General features: G+C 40.4%; 1 protein-coding gene across 1 annotated transcript in view; it reads right to left on the bottom strand.

Moving 5' to 3' along the window:
- The window catches only part of LOC121465670 (transmembrane and coiled-coil domain-containing protein 5B-like), a 60,789-nt gene that overhangs the window by 10,236 nt on the left and 25,672 nt on the right, over nucleotides 1-24,881 (bottom strand). The gene's annotated exons all lie outside the window — the stretch shown is intronic.

Below are 24,881 nucleotides of genomic sequence, written 5' to 3'. Positions count from 1 at the left end.
TTCTAGCTCAAACCCCCAGGAAACAAAACAGAATAAACAAAAACCCCAAACTAAACAAAAGAAAGAATGGAGACAAATGGAGAGATCAGCTGCCTGGTTTCTATTAGCCTATTACTAAATGCCCCTCTCCCCTCGCATTCCACCTTTGCTTTGAAGCTCTTCATTTTACATACACTTCGAAGTTCCCACCTTTCCTTTCTTTTAATCATTTCTGCTCCATTTTCCTTTTCCTCCAGAAATCTCTCCACCCACAAGAAATCCCAAGCTGTGCTATTACCTTTTTAAACACAACTTTCTGTTTTCAACAGAGAGTTCTGTTTCAAACAGATTCTCTTTCCAGCTAGGTGCCAGGACTGTCACTCAAGGGGTTGCCTTGCTGACTGAGTCTCCACCTCTAACTGAGATGGTTACTCTGGCTGGGTGGGGCAGCATGTCATAGTGGGATAGTGACATCGTCTTGTCAGGCCAGTAGCAAAGTGAGAGAGTCCAGCACTGCAGGGCAGTTCGGGTGCCTTATGAAACCAGACTAGGGCCTAGAGCACAAGTCTGGCACAGTTCAAACATCTTCTGCACTATGGAAAACATTCACATCCCAAATCTCTAGAGCCAGCAGTGGTTATGATCACTCTCATCTCTCTTCCATGATCTCCGTGGGGCACGTTCACAAGTTATTGCAGTTAAACTCAAAATGGGCATCTCCACTGTGTTTGTCAAAGGGTATGAGGTAGGAAAGTCAGAGAGTAGGCCAGAAGAATCTGAACGGTGTCTGATCCTTTGCTCTTGCCACATGGGGCTTTTGGAGCTATAAAACTTATCCTCCCACCACCGAACTGGTCCTCTATCTCATGGGGAAAGAAGAGTGAGATGTTCGTGTGGTGGCAGAAATACAAGAAAATGAGAAGGCAAAGCAGGAAGGGAAAAAGAGGAGAGTTCTGTCCAGAGCCCCAACTCCTCTGTGTACTTCTGCAGAATTCCCTCTTTATTATTTTTTGAGGTCTTAAATTATTGCAAGAGTAGATAGAGTTTAACAAACATATCAGTGTCACCTTGGCAAGCATCCTAGGAGTCTTCTCTAGACTAAGAGAGGCAGGATAAAGAAATGTAGAGATAGCAATAATATAAGCTAGGCATGCTCCTGTAAACCAGGTCCCACATATGCTGTTCTCCATGATCAAATTAAACCTATTAGAGACAAATTGCAGCAACTTCCAGGCCTTGGAAAGGTCTGTGACATCACTCTGCCCAGGAAGATGCCCCTCAAGCAGTGGCCTCTGTTACCTCATCACCCTCTCTCCAGTCAGCTCACACACTGCTACATGGGCATGCTCCCAGACAACAAACAACCAGTCCCAGCAGAATTAAGCCCTTCACTCCGTTCTCCTGTTTTGTCATTTTGCATTATTTTCAGCCTGGTTTCCATCCTACAGTTGGGCCAAAGGCTGGCCCCTTGAGTATGTTTTAAGCATTCATTTTTCCATCCTGCCTAGGCGGACTTCAGGGTTCTGTTCAGACAAAATTCAACATGGCAGAAACATTTTAAGAATAAATGGATGAATAAATGAGTTACAACATTCCTGTTATCTAAAACAAAAGAGCAGGATTCTTTGGCTCCTTCTCCTTCTAACACACCTGAGACAGGCTCACCCATACAGCCACATGAGTACATGTTCCTTATGGATAGTGTGTCATGGCAGAATCCTCACCAGACAGCCACATCTTCTAGGAACCAGTGTTTGACAAGCTGCAATGGAAATATTTTTTTCCCACTAACCTGCATCTTCTCTTTAAGGACACTACAAATTCACGTTCTCTATGAAACCTTCCTTAATGAATTATTCTTAGCTCATTACCTCAAAGAAATCATGTATATTTTGTGAGAGAACATATTTTCCTTTGAAACCAAGAAGCTCAAAGCCACACATGGAGCTCCAAATGTTTACTGCTGTGCTTCATTCTCTCCTCTGTGAGATCTGGGGATTGAATTTAAGTTTTCATGATTATTATACAAATGCCCTTAAATGTCAAGTCATCTTGAAGGTCTTTCTATTTGGAATGTACACAAGGACTAGAAGATGCTTCATGTCTTTTGTGACCATTAAGAGGTATGACAGCTACCACAGTAGATAATATAATGAGACGAAATTGACTATGCTCCAGAGGTTGGGGTAGAGACCCATTTACTCATGTCCCAGTTGGTACACTTGATACAAACCAAGACATACCTAGACAAAAAAGGAATCTTAACTGAGAACATGCCTCTGTCTGAGGCTGCACATAGGCAACTCTATAGGGCATTTTCTTGCTTAAAAATTGATATGGGAAGGCTCACTCTATCGTGGATGATGTCACCCCTGGGCAGGGTCCCTGGGTTGCAGAAGAAAACAGATAGAGCAAGCTATGAGGAACAAGCCAGTACACTGCGTTCTTCCGCAGTTTCTGTTTCTACCTCCAGGTTCCTGTGCTGAGTTTCCTCCTTGATTTTTCTTCAAAGACTACAACTATAAGATACAATAAACACTTTCCTCTCCAAGATGCAGTTAGTCATGATGTTTATCACAGCACTAGAACCCTAAGACTACTTAGTAGCTAACTTGGGAAGAAAAACAAAATGGGACTTTCATTGAAAGAAACAGGAACTTACAGGTTGTAGAGATAACTCAATTATCAAGAAAGTGATTGCAGCACCAGCAAGATGACCCGTGCTTCTAACTCTCTCGTACATATAAAAAGCAGGGTGTGGCTGCTTGCACCTACAATTTCAGCGCCAGGAATATTTACCTTTAGAGCTGGCTAGCTGGTCTCACTGAACCGGTAAGTTCAATGCTCAGCTACAGACCATTTCTCAAAACGTAAGGTGAACAGCAATAATGTAAGACACCTAACGGGGAACTCTGGCCTACACACACACACACACACACACACACACACACACACACTGAATGTCCATGAGAACGACTGCTGGGCTGCATGATAAATATATAATTGGATTTTGAAACTACCTGAGTACTTTCAAATGGCAGCATCGTTTTACATTTCCGTCACCAAATGCATCACAGCTCCATGTCTTCAACATCACCACTAGCATTTGGTGTTGTTACTGAATGACGTCATTTTCTCTGACAGTTTTACAGTCACAGAATAGTAGCATCTTAAGTTGAACTTCCCTACAGGTAGTGATGTTACCCATATATCTATACACAAACTGATTGTCAAACATGACTTAGAGGTATTCTTTCCCATCCTATAGCTTAGTTTGTTTTTTCATCTTCTCTTGTTTGGTGCTTGTGTGCGTGCATGGTGTGTGTGTGTGTGTGTGTGTGTGTGTGTGTGTGTGTGTGTGTGTTAGAGAGAGAGAGACAGAGAGACAGAAACAGAGACAGACAGAGACAGAGAAAGATAGTACCAGCACATCTTTTCCTATGTGTAGGCAACAGGATATTACTGGGTATCTTTGTCACTCAGTCTCAACATTAACTTTTAAGTCAAGGACTCTCCTTTAACTGGAGCCCACAGATTCTGCTAGACTGCCTGGCCAGCAAGCTGCAAGGATCCATCTTTCTCTACTTTTGCAGTGCTGGGATTTCACGTTTTCATGTTTGTGTGGCAAGCGATTTCCCATCTGAGCCACCTCCCACCTCTGTCCTTTCATCCTCTAAACAGAGACCTCACAAAGCAAATTTCTAGTGTTTCTATATCCAATTTACATGAATTTTCTTTTGTGGATGATGCTTTTAGCACCATCCCTAAAATTCTTCTGTAAGCCCATACTCCTAAAGATTTTTCTCTTATGAGTTTTATAGTTCTGGATGCCAATAGCTTCAGTAGCCCTTAGCTAGCGTATATGCACAACGAATTAGTAAGATATATCTGGATCTTTCTAAGGCACATTTACATATATTTTTACTCCCATGCCATCAGCAAAGGTCAAACCTTTTCAGGATGGCTTTGGGTCCTTTTTTTTCTGGTTTATCTCTACAGGGGCAATCCATGACCAACTCACATACATGAGCATTAAGTTCTTACTCTACTGTTTTCTTTCTACCCTGTAAGCAAACAGATACATGGTATCATCTGTATCCTGGTGACACAGACCTTAAAACATTTTCATTATTAGATGAGCCTAATCCTAAATCCCTCGGGCGTCCGTGAACCCGTCTTTACCAAGTTGCGCATCTATGAAGTTGTATCAGGGAACTCTGGGCTTCTGTGACTTAGAAAAACAAAATGGACTTTCCTGTTTTCTCTTTCCATTATGGTTTTGTGTTCACCACTGTTTATTTTACTGAGAACTGCTGTTTTAACACAGGAATGAGGCAGTGGTGGAGCGCTATGCTAATTTGTGTGGGTCCAGAGTAAAGTTTCAACCTTTACATTCGAAATCCCATTAAGCCAGAAGGGTTTGTATTGTCATGCTATTTTAGCTCTCCACAAATATCACACCGTGATGAGACAAATCGTTATGGTGTTAGGAATTAACTCTGTCTTCCAAGTGTGAAGAGGCAATTTTCAATTGTTAGATTATGTTCTGAAAAATGATTAAAAGGATGGACATAATACATGTTCCAAAGATCTTGTGTTCCTTGTTTCATATGCAAATATTTGAAGAAAAGAATATTTCATGGTTTAGAAGAGACCGAATTTTTTGTATCTTATATAGCTTTTCAAAGCATTAATACTGAGTTGTCAGTCAAAGCTAACAGAATTAAATAAAAATTTCTGTATTATTAAAAGAGTTTCCCTGGGGCAATAGTCAAACTGCACAATATTTAATTAGCATCTATGTTGTCTGAATGGAAATAAAACAGATGTCGTCATACAAAAATCATATCCTCTAAACCATCATGATAAAATGCTTTTACTCTAGTATTGCTCATCTCTCAGAGAACACTAAACTCGATGGATCCCAGAATAACTCTTTTTTTTTAACTTTTTTTTTATTGAGAAAAGAAAAAAAAACAAATTTCCTCCTCCTCCCAGCCTCCCATTTCCCTCCCCCTCCTCCCACCCTTCTCCCCCTCCCCCCACTCCTCTCCCCCTCCCTCTCCAGCCCAAAGAGCAGTCAGATTTCCCTGCCCTGTGGTAAGTCCTAGGTCCTCCCCCCTCCGTGCATTTCTAGGAAGGTGAACATCCAAACTGGCTAGGCTCCTCTTAAGACGCTGGGCTCATTCAGAAAAATGCTACCATTAGAATCTTGGAGACCTCCAAATCTGATTTCTTCTTTGTATTCCACCTATAATAGTGTTTATTAAGGACATCATAGCTGCCACCTTGCTTTCTCAATAGGATTTGAACTTGAACTGTCACTGGACAACGCTAGGCATAACCTAATAATTCATGTGAAGCAGCATAAAGTCACATAATCTACTTACAGGATGTGGACTGGAATAAAAATGGTACCCACATATTTGGAGACAACAGCTACTCTGGTGGGTACATTTCTAGAAAGTTGTAAGTGGCAAAATAGAACAGATACTCGACCCCACAGATAAAAATCTCATTGCATATCTTACCTGAAAATACGTTAACTTTTACACTGAAGAAAATGCACAATCCTTTTCACACAGTACTGTTCATAACAGCTACACACTGACAGAAACCTAAGTGCAGTAAGCTGCAGAATAGAGAAATAATTTGTGACATCATAGAAGCAGAAACAATTTGGATAATATATATGAACTTCGTGATCATAATCCTCATCCAAATAGGCAGAGCACAAAAGAATGTGTGTGCTTTCATTCAACATACATAAAGTAAAAACCCCACAAAACTAAACGTATTGGTCTAGGATAATATATATAATATAATATATATATATATATATATACATTATATGTGTGTGTGTTAAGTCTGAAAATAGAAATGGGGGAATAATTATAATATTCACAGTGATTATTATTCTAGAAAAGAGAGGGAATGAAATCAGGGTAGGAAAGAGGACTTTTAGAATATATATCATATTCAGGCCTTGGTATATGAGTGTTGCTTAATCACTCTTTCCTCAATGCTATGCATGCACATTATATTATCTTATTATGGAATTTCACACTAAAATATTCAATTTAAGCTTAGCATAGTGGCCCATGCTTCTAATCCCAGCACTCAAAGGCTAGAGGAGGAGAATCATAGTGAGACCAGCTTGAACTATACAAGGCTTCCCCTCTAAACAAAAAAAACAGAAAAGGAAAAATATAACGCATATAACTTAGAACAATTAAATCCTTTAAGAACAACTTGTGCTGGTCAAATATTCTTGGTGGTGTGGTCTTCCACTGGAAATTGACTGACCCCGCAGAGGCTGCATTCTCAGAGAAAATGGTCTCTCCCCTTCCAATAGATTCACAGCTAAGGGTGGGATTGTGTATCCAGCCTCTCTGTGCAGGGATTCTGTCTGGCTTGGAGTTGCACAGGTTGCTGTACTCATCATAGCAACTGCTGTGTTTTCATAGGTGCAGCTGCCCTGCTGTGTTCAGAGATCATGCTTCGTGTAGTTTCATCCACTTCTGCCTCTCACCTTACCTATGTCATCTACCTTCTCTTCCATGATCCCTGAGGGTGACAAGCATTCTGCAGCCTCTTATGCCATGTGTCTTAAGCAGCTGTGGGTCATTGCGTTCTCTCTCTGCTGCAAACAGAACTTTCTCAGATGGCAGTTAAGAGATACATTGATTTATGTGCATAATAGTACACCATGAAGAGCTGGCAGTTTAATACTACATCTTACTTATTTAGTGTGTGTATATGCTTGTGTATTCTTGCCAAGTGAGCACATGGAAGTCAGAGGACAGCTTACGGGAGTCGGTTTTCTCCCTCGACTGTGCGCATTCTGGGTACAAATTCAGGCCATCATGCTTGACTGTAAGCACCTTTTTACTTACTGAGCCATCTCGCTGCCCCCAGTATTACCTCTTATTTTAAAAGACTTATTTAGTTTAATTTTCCATGCCTGGGTATTTTTTCAGGCAAAAATGTCTGCGTTACATGAGTGCACACTGAATCGAGAGGTCAGAAAAGAGCATCAGACTCTCCGGAACCGGAATTACAGTCAGGTATGAGTCACCAAGCTGGTGCTATAAACCCAGCCTGAGTCTGCTGCAAGAGCAATAAGAACTCTTAACTGCTGAACCATCCCTTCAATCCTCCTCTCCAGCCAGGCTTGATGTTTATGATTGCTCTTCCCTCACTCATGCTGGGATTCAAACATAACTCATTCATATTTAACATCAATTTGCATACGTTTATTTGTATAAGGCTTGAATTTTTGCTAGTTGAGCAGTGTGGTTTTGTAGTATTTCTCTTATATACACAGTCCTGTTACACTTAGCTGTCATGACTTTAGTCTCCTTTTCATATGGAATAGTTTTGCCGCCTTTGGTCTTTCATAGATACTAAGGGTTTTGAAGATGATAAGTGAGTTGTCACACAGACTATTCCTCCTGGCCTCCTGGCATGTAATGTGGTTTATATATAACCTTTTTCTTAACACCAACAAAGAAAGAGGAAAAATGATGAGAGAGAGAGAGAGAGAGAGAGAAAGAGAGAAAGAGAGAGAGAGAGAGAGAGAGAGAGAGAGAGAGAGGAACTCCAAATGTGCTCTCGGTGTCTTAGGGTTTCCATTTCTGTGATAAACACTATGAGAAGTACCTTGGAGAAGAAAGGGTTTATTTCTGCTGGCTGGAGTGCACCCAGAAAGCAAAGCAAGCAGTCCTTTCATGATGCAATCAGAAACAGGCGGACTGGGCAAGCCTTACAAGAACACAACATCACTTGTAAGTTATGAACAAATTCTCTTTTGGCAGATACATTCTCCAAAAATGGCCCCAGTTGTGGCTATTGTATAACCTATCACTCTTATCCAGATGAGGAGCCCAATCCCTCTCCCTTGACTTTGAACAAACTCGTGTGCATAAGTAAACTGCGCCAGAATTAATCCTGAGAGACTGTGGAGACTAGATGAGAAACAGCTCTCAGCTTCAGCCTCCTTCACTTCGAACTCATGCTTCGAGAAAGTTCAAGAAGACCAAGAAAAGAAAGCAAGAATCTCTGTAGTAGCCAGGACTGACCCTGTAGTGAGTTCCAATCTCCAGCCAGATAGCTCTGTGGAGAAGAGATGGCATTTCTCCAAGTTCTGCCCAAGCTGTTTGCTGGCAGTTGCATTTGCCTTCAGTCTTTTACTCTTGGATGTAATGTCTTGCTACATAGCTTCAGGTCACCAAGATGATGTCTAATATATAAGTGTCACGTGAGCAATAGACAAAAAACTAGGAGTGAGGTGCTCGAGGCATTTCCAATAACAAGCAGCCTGTTCAAGGGTTCCATAAGGGAAGGAGACAGATGTGAGTGACACCCCTAGGCCATATCAACAAGAACAGAAGTCACACCTGAAGGGCTCCTGCGTAAATGCTACCATTCCAGAATCAAAGCTGGCTATGGAGACTGCTTTTATACTTGATGCTAAATGTGATGTTTCTTGTCACAGCCATTACCCTGTGTTTGTTCTACTTCTTAGATTTTAGTCTCAGTCTCCCAGGCCACTCTCTGTCCTTGAAACCTGGGCTCAAAAATGCAAAACACTTAGCAGCAGCGTCCATGATGCCGACCAAAAACTGACAAAAGCAGTCATCCCCATCATGTCCAGTATCAACCCAACTGCTCAGAGCCGAACTCCCAAGTCTGTCTCAGGAGTGAAATGTTATCGTTTGTTAGATTTACCAAATGAAGATTGGACTTTTTCACCATTGATTGACAGCGGCCCTTGATTACCACGGAAAGAGCTCTCAATCTCCTTTAAGATTTATTAGCAACTCTTTCTTTTCCTCAAGTACATCTAGGGAACAGTTTGAAGAGTTAATTGCAATTGATAAGCTGTAATTAGAAGCTTATGCTTTCCCTAGAGTTTGCAGCCAATAGCTACAGAATCTTATTAGGGAATTTAATTAATGGATTTCCATTTCCATTTTTACTTATTAGGAGAGAAACCAGAACAGTGATGAAAAGCTTTCCATAGAAATGAAAAAAGTTAGGTAAATTATCATTTTAAAGCCTCATTATAAAAAGAAAATACATTTAGTGAACTCTCATTCAGATAAATAAAGATGTTCCTCAGCTCATTTTTAATTATTATCACCATGTTTAAGAGAAAGCAATTCTCAAAATCAATATTATAGCTTCTCACAAAACATGGATCTGGAAAAAAAACATAATCTTAATGATATGGGAAATATGGGACAAAGATTATTTTGGCTAAAAGACAACTTGAAAGACAGTGATATTAATACCTGATTACTCAAAATAAGTGATATTTGATAGAATACTCTTTATGTTAGTGTGACTCAAGTATATTTCCTCCAATTTTTAAAAAATGGTTAAAATGCCCCAAATATCAACTAGTCAGTGAAAAATTTGATAGGTGCTGAGAACAGAACTTGGGTCCTCATGCTTATGAGGCAAGTATGTTACTGATGAAGGAGTCTCCCAGTATTCACTTCTACTTTTATGCCATATACACACGTGACTTTATGCATCCATTTGAGACCTAGAAACCGTAAATGAGAGAAACCGTGGCATCAGGCTTTCTGAGAGTGGTTTAGTACACTTTATACGATTCTTTCCAGCTGTATCCATTCTTCTGCAAATGATACAACTTTGTTCCCCTTTATGGATGAAAAAAATCCCATATGTGTATGCATCATATTTCCATTGTCCAATCCTCTGTGATTAGAAACACAGGATGGTTCTATTACTTAGCTATTGTGAAGTCTCCCTGTGCTAAGTTTCCTTGGACTCTTCCAGGTAAATGCCTAGGAACGCTGTAGGTAGGTCATAAGTCAGATTTACTTTAGCTTCTGGAGAAAACTTGACACTAGTTTCCAGAGTGGCTTCACAGTCTGTCCGCCCCAGCTAGAAGAGTTCACTTCTGTCCACGTCTTCACGAACATTTGCTGTCATTTGCATTTTTAATGAGTGCCATTCTGGCCAAGGTGAGACAGAACCCCAGGGTAGTCTTAACGTGAGTATTTCTCTGATCGGTTGTGAGGCTGAACACTTTTTCATGCTGATTGCCCACTTATATGTCATCATTTGAGAAGAGTATGTTATTTCAGCAGTTCATCGATTGGTGGGATCATTTGAGTTCTCATTTCTGTAGTTCGTTGTATATTTTATTAGTCCTCTTTTACATGTGTAACTGTATATTTTATTAGTCCTCTATTACATGTGTAGTTAGAAATGTTTTTCTCCCATTCTGTAGACTGTCTCTTTACTCATTCACTGTTTCCTTTCTGTTCAGAAGTTCTTATTTTCATGATGTCCCATTTGTTAATTGTTGGCATGATTTCTCCAGTGAGTGAAGTCCAATTCACGAAGCCCTTGCCTATGATTGTATCTTATTTTCTTTTTCTATTTTTTCTAAAAGTTTTAGAGTTTCATATTTTTTTTTCTGGTTTTTCGAGACAGGGTTTCTCTGTGTAGGAGCCCTGGCTGTCCTGGAACTTGCTTTGTATATCACTCTGGTCTCAAGAGTTCATATCTTCTATTAAGGACTTTGATCCACTGGCAGTTGAGTTTTCAGGGGGGCCTAGATTAATTTTCCTCTATGCAAATGTCAAATTTTCTCAATGTAGCGGTGTAAATAAATGCAGGCTGATTGTAAAGAATACATACAGCTTTAATGAAGAAATAAACTTACAGGACCAAGGTTCCCGTGGAGCACAGGAAGCAGAAGGGGCACGCGGGCTCCGGCAAGCCCGATTTATAAGTAAACATTCGCCAGAGGCAAGCCCGTCCCCTAAGGGACTGGCTTAATCCTACATCTCAGACTCAGTTGTTTCTATCTTTTCACCAATGTATAGTTTTTGGCATCTTTGTAGAAAATCAGCTGGCTTTAGCTGTGTAGATTTATATCTAGGTCTTTGATTTCATATAATTGACCTACATGTTTGTTTCTGTGCCTGCAACATGCTGTCTTTGTTACCATGGCTTTGTAATATAACTTGAGATGGGGAGATTACTTCCAGCTTTTCATGTGTGTTTATGTATGGAGGGGGAGCACTCTGGATCACTTTGGATTAGATCTATTCTGCTTCTATATTAATTTTATGATTTTATAATTACATGGAGATGACACTGAAGTTTTGATTGAATATGTAGATTGCTTTTGTTTTAGTCTAGAAACTTTAACAATATCAATTTTTCCAAGCCATAAACATTGGAGTTCTTTTGATTGTTTTATTCAGTGTCTTAAAGTTTTTAGCACAGAATGCTTTTACTTCTTTGGTTATTTTCCAAGAATATCCTATTTTATTGATTAACCGCATCCTATCCTTAATGATTTCATCCACACTATAATAACTATAACATACATTCAGATGATTCTCATATGATGCCCTCTTATCTCCCTTTCACAGCCGTCATCCCTTCCCCACTCTAAAGGTTGCTTTCCAAAATTCATGTCTCTTTCTTTTGTATTATGACGACGGATTTTTAGCAAATGCTGTCTGCGTCATTATGGGTCTGGAACTACCCAGTGGAGCCTGATGGTCTTACCTTGGGTGCATAACTGAAGATAATGATACCAGTAACCAGTAGCTCATCAGGGAGGTTTAGGGCCTTCTGATACCCTTCTCCATCCATGCGTGACTGCCAACAAGCCCAGTCTTGTAGCGCTCAGTACAGGTAACCAGAGCAGCTGAGAGAACATTTCCCAGTCCTTCTGTCTCCCAGCGCCTACACTCTTCCTGCTCCCTCTTTCTGATTTTCCTGTGTCTAAGGGGAAGATGTACAAATGCCCCTTTAGGTCGGAACACTCAACGTCACTCACTCTCAGCACTTCAAGCAGACTGAGTCTTTGCGGTTACTGTCGTTGGCTGTCCTGGCTGGATGCTTCTTTGGAGGCAACTTCAAATGGAATTGTTTGCATGACTTCTTTCTCAGTTATTGATACAAAGGAACCTTATTTTTTGTATGTAGGTTTTGTATCCTGATGCTTTCCTGAAAGTGATTTCCAGATCTAAAAGTTTTCCGACAGCAGCTGTAGGGTTTCTTGTGTATGGAATCATACCCCCTGCAAATAAGGATATTATGACTTCTTCCTTTCCTATTTATATCCATTTTATTTCCTTCTCTTATTTTATATATATGACTTCAAACCTTGTATTAAATAAGAGTGGAAAAATGGACATTCTTGTCTTATTTCTGATTATAGTAAATGCACTTTTAGTTTTATTACAATGGTGATTATAGGTTTGTCACATACAATATTTGTAAAGTTAAGGGACAAAAGGAGAGAGAAGATGAGCAGGACATGACAGGCCCAGCTCACTAAATTGGCATTGGGTATTCAGAAAAGGAAGAACAAACACGAAGGGGAGAGACATCATTGGGGTAAGGAGTGTGAATGCAGTCTCATCTGCTTTCTGATTCCAGTCTCAGCTCTCTAAGTGTCTCTTCCAAAGTTCCAGATATCTGTCACACCCCTGGGTGGTCCTTTGTAAGTTTAGTTACAGATGCTGGCCACACTACTGGGAAGTGATGCAGTGGCTCAGTTGTGAATGCTGTTCTCACCTCTGTGTGGTCCTTTGAGAAGTAGGCTCACAGATTCTGAGTTCATCAGTAAGTAAACCTCTGCAAGGTGACCCCAGATGCTGGTAACACCTCTCGTGGCCCTTCAGATTCTGGTTGTGAATGCTGGTGCCTACCCTGGGTGGTCCTTCCTAATACTGAGGGTACTGCTTAGTACCCGTGTCTATGTTCTCCTGAGGACTCTGCTCCTGACCAGCTTTCCCCTTTGCTTAAAACTATTGCCATTAATACTATGATGACAGAGACATAGAGGCAGTTAATAAATGTTTGTTGGATGAAAAAGTTTAAAAAGGATGGCCATAGTTTCTTCACTTAAATTCAAAAAGCAAAGCACTTCAATGTTATAAGGCTGCCCCTAGTTTTATTTAATCGATGTAATGGTTGGGTCAATCATTCTATGATATTGCATTGCAGAAATAACAATAAAATTGACTAAATAAAACTGAGCTTTGTGTGTGTTTATGTGTATCACGTCATACACAATAACTTATGTGAGTTTTCTTTTAAACCAGCAATGGTGTGTCTATAAATTAAAATAAATCTGCATCCACTGAGTATATATATATATATATATATATATATATATATATATATATATATATATATATTGGGGCCACCTATATCTCAGTGACAGTTTCCCTTCCATTCAGTTTAATTTGGAATCCAGAAAAAAGACAGCCACAAAGAGAATGGAGGGGGCCTTTCCTTCCTTGTGTGAACATTATTTCCCAGGGGCCACTGGGTTCATAGAGAAGCCTTACACTGAAAACATCTTTCTGTCTCTATGCCAAAAAGTGAGCCAGATAAAACTTTTCCAAGCTGCGCTGAGGTAGTTTCCGGTTTCCTTCTCAGGGCCAGACAATCTAAGGGTCTCTAATGTGCTAGACTTCAGTGAGGCTGCTTTAAGCTACTCATTACAGCCCTTCCTTACCTCTCTGAAAACAAGCAAATCAGATAATTTCCTAGCCTGATAAAGACAGATGCCAATGCTAATTACCACTTCAAATGAAAAAGGCGGAAGGAAATGGTTTTAATTAAGATTTTTGAAGATATGCATAGTTATTATATTTTTGATTGAGGCTTGTGGAACAATATTGAATGCCAGCACAATCAGTAGTTGTCACAATTTATATTAACATGCCAAGGTAAAAGTGTAATACTGTGCTAGACAATACGTATTGAATGATGACAATAAGGAAGACACTTATTAATCGTCAAACTGGAATCTGCAACAAACTACTTCCTGGCATTAGAGAAATGGTGTGTGCAAACCGAACCATCTTAAAGAACCAAAATGCTAACCACCCTAATGCTCCAAAAATGTTTAAAATACCCAATTTCATTTTTTATGGAAGTTTCCAGTCTTCAAGAGACCCTATTTGTCATGATTCAAGACTCTAAGCTCTTCTTGGGTTAAAAACACAGTGTGCTGGCTGTGAGAAGTCTAACCAGGCTTATAATAAGAGATAGGAAGGCTTATAATTTGTTGCAGGCCTAGGTAGACTACCCATAGCAGATTAATTAATTAATTGATTAAGAGACTTGCTTTGTTGAATATGGTGAAAGAGTGACCCAGGATAAATCCCAATGCCAACTTCAGGCCTCTACCTACACATGTATACTCATTCACTCAGACACCCACCCATATGTGCAAACTTGCACACACACACAAACATATGCTCACATGCACACACACATACACATATGCATAACACATATATCAAAAACACAAAAAGTCACAATCTATTGGATGTAGACAGATATGGATTCCTTCTGATCCACTGAGAAAGGATGTAGCTTGTTTTCAGATTTTAATTAAAAATCACATTTTTGTTATTCATTCATCTATCTAATGGACAAATAAGTTGCTTTCATGCTTTCTCAATTATGAGTAACGTTGAAATAAACATGAGTTTGCACGTGTCTCTAAAGAATCCCGATAGATCAAATTAGTAGTTCTAATTTTATGTTCATACCATTCTTTATAGAGATCATACAAATTTATATCCCCCAAAACAGTTCACAAAGGCTTCCTCTTCATATCCTCATTAACATTTATTATCATTTTTATGTAGTAGCCATCTAACCAGATGTGAAATAATAGCTCATTGTAGTTTTGACATGGAATTATTTGATGTTTAGCAACATTGAGATCATCAAACAGATATGTTGACTTTTACGTATGTTAAAAAAAACTCTACTTAGCAATTCTCTTGCCTGTTTAAAAATTAGATTTTTACCTATCTCCTATCCAGTAGTAGGATTTACTTACTTTTTATGTTAACTCTTCATCAGATGTTTTATAAAAGATTTTATCCCATCATATTAGTTAATTCTTTGTGAGCTTTCTTTTTCTTGAGTATTTTTATACATGAGGATGTTGTGTTTGCCTCATTTCCACCCATTTGAACTCCTCCCATGCCCCGATAACCAACTTCTTTCAAGTTTATGACCTTGTCTTCTATATTTATTTTTGTTGCACACACACAGACACACACATACACACACAAACACACACATACACCTGTGTCCAATTAGTGTTATCCTTATTTGTACATACTTAGGGCTGACCACTTAGAGTTAGGGTCTTGACCTTGAACTAAAACAAAACATCCCGCTAAACCAAAATAAATAATCAACTAACCAACCAGATAAACAGACAACATTGGTTCACTCTTCATTGATAGTCATCGACTGCTTATAGTTTTTCATCTAGGGGCAAGCCTTGTGAACTTTCCTTCATCAGTGTTGGTATACCAACTGGTAAGGTCTTTGCACATCTTGTGTAGGCATCCTGATGAGAGTTTATGGGTGCAACATCTCTGTCCTGTCTAGAAGAAACTAACACACAGCAGTTGACTTGGATCTCAGGCTCTTAACAATCTTTGTGCCCCTTTTCCAAGATTTTCTTTGAGCCTGAAGTATAGGGGTTATATTTTAGAAGTTTTATTTGAGGCTTGTCATTTATTGTCTGCATTTTGATAAGCTGTAGACTTCTTTCCTAGTTTCCATCTGCTGCAAAAGAGAAGCTTCCTTGATAAAATGTGTGTGAGAGCTGCATCTATGTAATATATAAGGTTGGGGGTCTTAATTAGGGTTACTATTGTTGTGATAAAAGGACAAGACCAAAAGCAAGTTGGGGAGGTTTCAGGGTCCAGCCTCAATGGAGTTCAGACCTTCCAGGGTAGGAGCATGAGGATTAGAATTAGTAAGCGAAAAGAACAGAGATATGAGAAATAAGAGACAGAAACGCAGAACAGCACCAGCAGGGAAATGCAGTGAATACTGAAATCGCCTGCATTTATTTTCCACATGATTATATAGTCTGCTCCAAAAGGGGAGGGGGAGGCAACAGACTTCATCAAAATGATAAAAGGAATAAACAGAGCATCCTCAGGCAAGCACTCTGTTGTTTGCACAGGGTATGTAATGACCACACCTTTAGATCAGGTATCCTGCAGGCAGCCACTCCCTGGAACCTCCTGCCAATCTCCTTTGAAGGAGCAGGAATAGACTCGAATTCTCTGACCTTTGGTCAAGATGGAATGGATTCACCTCTGTAGTCAAAATACAAATTAACCACATCCTAGGTCAGGATCTCTTTGTCAACAACTTTGAAAGAGCAAGAGTAAGTTCAAATTCTCTGACCTTTAGTCAAGGTGGAACAGACTCACATCTGTGAGCCTTGGCAGGGAGGAAAAAGTTTATTTGGCTTATAGTTCCACATCATTGTCTGACATTGAAGGAACTCAGGACAGGAACTCAAACATGGTTGGAATGTGGAAGAAGGGGCTGATACAGAGGCTATGGAAGAGAGTTGCTTACCTGCTTATGACTTACTAAGCCTGCTTTCTTAGAGAATCCAGGACCACCAGTCTAGGGATGGTCCCACCCACAATGTGCTAGGCTTTCTCCCCCTAATTCTTAATTATGAAAATGCTCTTCTAGGCTTGCCTACAGACCAATCTTATGGAAGAATTTTCTCAACTGAGGCTCCTTCCTCTCCAGTGACTCTAGTTTATGTCAAGTGATGGGGGAGTGTCATATATCAATCTGTTGATTTCATTGGTTAAGCAATAAAGAAACTGCTTGGCCCTCATAGGTTAAAACACAGGTGGGAGGAGTAAACAGAACAGAAGGCTGGGAGAAAGAAGCTGAGTCAAGGAGTCACCATGATTCTCCCACTCCAGGCAGACGCAGGTTAAGATCATTCCTGGTAAGCCAGCTCGTGGGCTACACTGATTATAAGAAATGGGCTAGTCCAGGTGCGAGAGTTAGCCGAGAAAAGGCTAGATATAATGGGCCAAGTGGTGTTTAAAAGAATACAGTTTCCGTGTAATTATTTCGGGGCATAAGCTAAAGCTAGCCATATGGGTGGCCGGGTGCCGGGGACGCAGCCCACCGCTCCTATTTCAACAGTCAAGTAGACATAAAACTCATCAGCACAGTGAGTGGATAATTTGAAAACTTTAGTAATCTGGTACCAGTAGGTTCTCTTTGGGGACTCACGACTTCTCTAGCCATGGATTCTTGGTTTACAGTTAAGAGTCATCACTTTCCTGTAATTGAGCATACTTCAGTTCTAAATGGAGAGTTGTTAATTAACTCCAAGATACAAATCCCATTATCACACCATTGAAGATAACTTGCCTTGCAGGTTCTGTCATTGCTGTCATTCAATCTTTATGATTGGGTAAGGCTTTGATAACTTTTTACTCCTTTGTCAGTTTGCATAGAACTTCCTGACTCCCTTTGAGGGAGAGGGCTTCCAAGTCAATACCAGTTTGATTTTTCCAAGTCTTGTGACTGAATTGTGTGGTGTCTTCAACAAAAGGATCTTATCTTGATGTTCTGGCAGAGTTTCCTGTTCATTTGGTTGACAGTTTCCCTTGTTGTAAGAAGTGTTTCTAGTTTGGTGGAATTCTGCTTACCCCTTTGCTTTTGTTGCCTCTGATTTTGGTGTCATTCTCAGGAAATCATGACCCAGAACAATGTTGTGTAGATTTTCCTTTACTCTTCTAGGATTTTTTCCTTGGCCAGTGAAATGTTTAAGTTTTTTATATTTCAAGTATGGTTGAAGATGAGGGTCAGATTTCATTCTTTCACATGTAGAAACCATTCGGATACTGTTTTCTGAAGAAACTATCCCTTGTTAATTGTGTGTGTGTGCACGCACACACACACCCCCACATGTGTGTATGTGTTCGCTTATGTGTGCATGTGCGTGTTTTCTTTGGTGTTCATCAAAGATGACTGGTGTTGTAAAGCACTATTTCCAAAAAATAAAAAAAAATACCTGCCTCTGTATTAATCAGATTATCTATGTCTATATACAAGAAGGTATTCTGATCTAACCTGAGAGCAGTTGGTATTCTGTCACAAAAAGAGGAATAGAAAGGGCCACTGGGCTTACCTGAGATTCTAGCAGCTCAACCCAGTCATTTGTATACAATTATACACAAAATTCATGTGGCCTTAGGGCCTCAGGAGGTGCTAAAGTACATAGTGGGGGAATGCTGAGTAGGAGGCTTCAGCTGTACGGCTGGGTGATGACATTCCAGGCATAGCTGCTTTGGGGTCACCTATGCTCCTCTAAGCAACCCTTCACCCATGGTCTCTGAATAAGTACAACGAGCTTATGGTTCTCCAGGCTGAATTTTCAATCCATACTTTGTTTTATCCTTCAACCTTTATAATGTGAATGTAAGCACTTTATATCACCACAGGGAAGAAATAGGTTTGTATGTGCATGGGTTTAGTTTTGGGTCCTCAACAATGTTTCTGTGGGTCTGTACATTTGCTTTCATGCGAAGATCATACTCTTTGGTTACACTAATTTTTACAATGTACTTTAAATTAAGAAAGATGATGCAGTTTTTTTCTTGTTCAAGATTATTTTGACTATCAACTGTCAACCCTAGTTTCCTAAAATAATATTGTAGGGTTGTTTGTCCTAAGTTTCTAGAGTTATTGGAATTTGGATAAAAATTTCCTTAAATCTGTAGATAGCATTTTGGAATAGAAGAAATTTTAAATATTAATTCATCTAATGCATAAAAATTGTATGAAAATTTTATTTAAAAGGGAACACAAACAAAAAAACTCTCAAAGTAGCTACTGTTGTGTTCTGTGGACCACAATGCTGATTGTTCAAACTGCTCCACCATGCTTGGCACTGCTTATTCTGCCACAGTAGGACTGAACTGTGTCCTCTGCCAACATCTCTTCCTCGTTCTCAGTTATTGGGCCTTTCCCAGGCTGGGTATGCAGTCTAGGCAGGCTGAACTCAAGGAAGATCGGAACAACAGTGATCAAACTAGAAAAGTATGGAAGAATCTCTGAGATGCTAATATTGGTTGGTTGTCTCTGGGGGAATATTTTTGTTTTGAATATCTGTGCTTTACCTGAATTTGCTATCTCAATAAATAATCAAAAATCTTTAAGTTTCTTAATGTAATCAAGGGAGAAAACACTCAGAGTCATGAATTCATATACCAGCAGTGATTCTCCAAAATGACTGTGAAGAAAGTGTTGCTATCTAGGGGTCTTGTCTTGTGTGGGCTGACTTTCTCTTCCGAGAGAGAGAGAAAGAGAGAGAGAGAGAGAGAGAGAGAGAGAGAGAGAGAGATTACGAGATTACAATCAGAGTAAAAAGAGACAAGTCCATCTTCCCCTATATGTCTGGAGATTTTATATGTTTGTGGTGGCCTAGGATGGGTCCCCTCCCCCTCATTTTTAAAAAAGAGGGAAGTAGATCTGATAGGTCACAGATTTAGGTAAAACAGAACCTGTAACCTTGAACACATCTGACCAACTTGGACTGGTCAGTCGGAAGGGAGTGACAGTGATGGGAGAAGAAATCTTCCAGGTTTCATCTCAGGTCAGAAGGGCAGGTGAGGCAGGGCAACAGCACTAGTACAAGCAAGCACATGCAAACTCACGGTGAGTAAACAAAACTGGGTAAGACAACCTTCAGCGGACCAAAAGCACATAACTAATGATGCACGCTTTTAGCCAATCACAACACACCAGCCGCGACCACCAGTTTCAAAAGGACCAACCAGAAAGGTTCCTGCAGCAGTTTAATTTCCCTAACTCTATAAAAACCTCTAACCTGTTTTCAACAAAGAGCTTTTGTATTGGAATCTTCTGGAGTCTGTACCATTGACTTCGCATTCCCTGTCCCCTCCTATGGGGACTGCACACAGGCCGCAGCAACAAACCAGCAAAAACTACAGGTAAGGAAGAAGCCAAAAGTCTGTGATCCCTTTCCCTATCTGCCTGACTTCCGGGGATCTGTCTAGCTCTTAGTTCCTTGAAAATTCTCCGCCGCAGAACCTCCTGACAGAAGATCAACTCTATCCCTAGAAGGGGGCTAAAATGGGTACATCTCAACATCCCATAGTAAATTTCCTTAGTCCCTCTTTTTGTAGTGACATGCCCAATAATGTTGCAATAATAATTCACCACGGTACGACAATCATCCACAGCGGGGAGGTACACTCAGTGAATACAACCATCTATCCTCCTGGTGGTTAATATTTTCATCATCAGAAAGTAGTTATTTGCTTTCTGTATTCGGCGGAAGGTAATGGATTTTGTTTTTCAGATTCTGAGAACAATCTACTCTCAAAGTCACCTCATTCTAAATCCTATTTCAGTCTGCCTAATGTGTTTGTCCTCACATGTCCTGGAGAGGACACAGACCTCGCTGCTCATCTGGTACCGAGGAGTGGTCTGAATGTTAGTTAGCACCCCACTATTGGAGTTATTGCAGAAGATCAAGTATTTCATTGAAACCATGCCAGAAAGTAGAAAAGTTTAATTAGACAGCGTTGCAGACCCCTGTTCATCTAGTATTCATTCAAAGACTGTCTTAGAACATTATAAATGTAATTCCCCAATCTAATAGCAGAGAGAAAAAGCAGCCAGATAAGTCATAATTATTCATCAAATCACTCAAGAAGGGGCCCTAGCTGATGCAAAGGACAGATAACCTGCAGGTCTCATCTTAACAACAGGCTGCTGAGAATGGTAGAGAATTGGCAGTGTCCCCTGTCTTACTGGATAGCTAGTGGCAAACCCCCATGTTTTCTTCCATTCCCTCTTAACACTATTTTTGTGGTGTGGCTAATTTATATAATACACAAATGTTTATATAGTATTAGATATGATATTGATATATTACAGATAGATACAACTAACTCATCACTATTTTCTATATATTCAGTGGTCTTGTAAGCATACAAGAAAACATTATACTACATAGAAAAGCTGTTTAATCAATTTAGTAAGTTCAAAAATCTTAAATGATAATCTTTATAGGGACAGTGTTATAATTCCTAACTTTCAAAGCTCTTTTCTTCAACAGATCAAATCGAAGTGGTCTTGTCCTTTGAGAGTTGAGATAAAACCCTCAGAAAATACAGGTGGTACCCAGGTGGTGGTGGCACACTCCTTTAATCACAGCACTCAGGAAGAAGATACAGGCAGATCTCTGTGAGTTCGAGGCCAGCCTGGTCCGCAAGAGCTAGTTCCAGGACAGTTAGGACTGTTACACAAAGAAACCCTGTCTCTCAAAAATAGAGGTGCTAAGCCTTATCTTTTTTAACACTTTCAGTTTTGTGAGGAGTGTAGAATGGGAGGTAAGTTCCATAAGCCAAGACTTTCCTCTCTCCTTATGTAGCCTCTGCCTCCAATGGATGAGAACGTAGGAAGTGCCGAGGTACCACAGTGCTAGGGTTCTGAACTGCATCCCTGGCACAGATGAAGGATGCTGCAGACCTTCTGGGAACCCTGGTTCCCTCTTTGCTCCCTGACTGTCATAGCATCAGAGTGACAGAAGAGGAACCTGGGTGGACAGGGGAGTCTGTAGTAGTGCCCTTTATTTGCTATTGGAGCATCTTGTCTGCACAGATTACCCAAGCACCCTGCTGAAGAGATGGGAAGTGCCAGGAGACTTAGGGTACCAGCAGGAAGATGCTCCAAGGAAAGGCATCTTTATAAAGGCTCAGGTGGCTGTGACACAGGCATCAGGAATAAGTTCCTGAACATGACACGAGAGACCCACATGGGATTGGCTGCACCATAGTAATTATCACAAGAGGTTGCAGTTTAAAAAGAAAAAAAAAACCATAGAGATCAGGAAAGCCCCAGAGGATACCCACAGCAGGACCACTATAAGATGCCTGATAGATCACCTAAGAAGGAAAAAAAAGGGAAGGTCAGCACCACGAAAGGCTGAGACCTTACCTAAAATGTACCATTCCTACTAGGCCCAGAAGGAAATTGAACACCGAATAATTTTATTACTTAACCAAAAGGAGATTGGTTAAATCCTAAGAGACAGAAACTTTAATTAGGAAGCTAATTAGCGAGTTTCTCTGGTACTTCGTGAGACTGGAGGCTTGTAGAAAATTAACTACATGTTCATATGCTTAAGTATAGAGGCTGAGTTATTTGTACCCCTGGTGCTCTGGCTGAGTAAACACATCTGCAGCTCCCAGGAAAGTGATATGATCATAAACAGCATGGAGGTAGCTAAGGGCCTGAGTGGGTGGGTGCAGTCTATCTAACTCATGCCTGTTTTGTCCGTGGACACAGGGATCTTTCTGTTCTTTTAGATTATGCCCTGGAGATATTCTCTTCTCTCCTCGGACTTAATGAATCTGTCTCTGAACCTCTTCCTCCCCCTCACAGTGGCTAAATTAATAAGGAAATGTAGGTTTTGTAAGTGTTGGTATGGTGGCTCAGCAAGGGTATCTACGTTCTAGTTTTTGTTCCATCTTCCTTGTTGTCACTGGTAGTGTTTTGAACATGACTAGCATACTGTTGCAATTCTAATAGTCACATGATATCCTGAAGAAGTGGTACCAATTTGTCCCGTGTTTCCTACGAGCCCTCAGGTTTTTCTGATGTCATTTGCAAAACTTTTTCTCTAATCTGTTCTTAGCCATGCATTGATAAGAGGAAGGAATTCTAAAAGACAAACTAATTTTATTCAATAAAATAATTTTATTTAATAAACGTGGTATCTGTCCCGATACTTTGTGTTTTAACAAATAAAGTTTGCCTGACAATCAGAGTGCAGAGCTAATCCACTAGAAGCCAGGCAGTAGTGACATTGAAGACAGAGGCAGATGGATCTCTGTGAGTTCAAGGCCACCCCGGGATACACTAGAATGATCCAGTCTCAAAGAGAAACAGAGCCAGGTGGTGTTGGTTCATACCTTTAATCCCAGTACATGGGAGTCACATGCCCTTATATGTTACTTGGTCTTTTTCCTTTTTTGTTCTGTACATTTAATATTTGATTATTATGTCCCAAGGGACTTGATTTTTCTGGCCCAACTTATTTGGTGTTCTGTATACATTTTGTACCTTGATAGGAATCTCCTTCTTTAGGTTAGGGGAATCTTCTTCTATGACTTTGTTGAAAATATTTTCTTTGTCTTTGACCTATGTTTCTTCTCCTTTCTTTATTCCTAATCTTAGATTTTGTCTTTTCATAGTGTCCTACATTTCCTGGATGTTAAGTGTCAGGAGTTTTTTAGATTTAAGATTTGCTTTGACTAACGTATCCATTTCTTCTATCATGTCTTCAATGCCTAAAATTCTCTCTTGCCTCTCTTGTATTCTGTTGGTGAAGCTTCTCTTTGTGGTTCCTGTACATGTTCCTAAAATTTTCATTTCTAAATTTCCTTTAGTTTTCATTTTCTTTACTGATTCTGCTTTCATTTTCAGGAAGGAAGGTTGGAAGAAAGGGTCTGCATTATCGTTGATTCACTGGATATGGTAGCAGAGTGGAAGGGATGAAAGATCCCAGCTTAGCTGCTGTAATGCCATTTTGCAAAGCCTTTACACAAACAAATATAAGTTCAAGGTAAAGTCAGTACTCCTAGGCGGTCAAACAGGATATCTGTGGTCAGACACCAGGCCTAGGAAGGGAACAAACAGTTCTGGGAAAAACTACATGTACCCTAGATAGGGCCAAGTCTGCTATTATTATCAGACCTTCATGTCTCTGGGGAATTTGTCCCCTAAATGAACCCATCGCCTCATTCGAACTGACCAATGAGATCCCTGTAACCATGCATTGCTTCTGTATGCCTGCTTTTGCCACCATTTTCCTATAAAAAGACCTTCTCCCAGCCTGCAGGCACGCAAGTCCTCCAAAAGGACTTTGCCGTCCACAGGTACCTGTGCCCACCCAATAAACCTCTTGCTAATTGCAGCCAGTGGTCTCGACTGTTCCTTGGGTTAGGGGTCTCCTCCTGAGGGAAGGACCACTCTGAGGGTCTTTCAGGGACAGTTGCAGCTGATGGACTGCTTCAGAGCTGGGAATGAGACTGGGGGATATAGAGGGAAAGGTGAAGACCTGCAGTTAGCCTACCTGCTTCCCTGGCCAGAGGGGCCTGTGGGTTCCCAGGAAATGCCTTCTGGATAAAGCAATGAGTGAGGGGTAGAAGTTAGGAGGGGAAGATCTGTGTGATTGACTGGAGATGGGGCCAAGGGAGAAGGGAGGCTGAAAAAGATAGTCTACTGCAGAGCTGGGAATAAGACTGGGCCATTTGATTTGGAGGAGAGGAGGGAGAGTTAAAGATCTGCAGTTAAGCTACCTGCTTCCCTGGCTGGAGCAACCTGCGGGGTTCACAGGGCTGTTTACACCCTTTATAGCTCATTCTGTCATTACAAAGTTCCAATATAATCACTGATAAGTAACTATCATTTTAATTCTAATGAGTAGGTCTGCAATGTATCTCAAGGTTCTTCTGTGATCCTTAGTGTTTAGTACACTGTGCTATATACCTCTGGGTTCTGCATTCACAGTGGATTCAATCAACTCAAAGTAATAATTATGCCCCCAGAACCTACTAGTGCTGTTTTGCTAAAAGGAAGTGTTGTCAAACTGACTTCTGAACCCTCATATTTATACCCATAGATTGATGCTGCTCTCAGTCTGCTTGAAGAAGCTTTTGTTTGCTATGGTGGCGATTTATGCAGACCCACGACTAGTCAAAATGCCGAGAATAAATAACTGCAGAGTCTTCAGCTCTTAATGAGAGAGCTATGCTACCCCTTTCAAGTTGCAGGAGATATCCTAGAAAATGGGGCAGATAGAATGTGATAGTCAGAGCATGGGAGGAGTTCATGCCAAGGATGCCTTCTGCACATGACATGACTGTTGCATTCACCAACTCACAGCAACCAGTTACCTGCACAAGACCTACACAAGATAGAACCAGCATCCTACCATGGATGGGAGATGGGAGCTCATGAGGCCCCACCCTTCCCTTGGGGACTAT

Source organism: Microtus oregoni, unplaced genomic scaffold (genome assembly GCF_018167655.1).
Source record: "Microtus oregoni isolate MIOR12 unplaced genomic scaffold, Mior012 000031F_ref0000149, whole genome shotgun sequence".
In the NCBI taxonomy this organism is placed as follows: Eukaryota; Metazoa; Chordata; class Mammalia; order Rodentia; family Cricetidae; genus Microtus; species Microtus oregoni.
The sequence above is the reverse complement of the archived record's forward strand: the minus strand, read 5'-3'. Positions and strand labels throughout refer to the sequence as shown.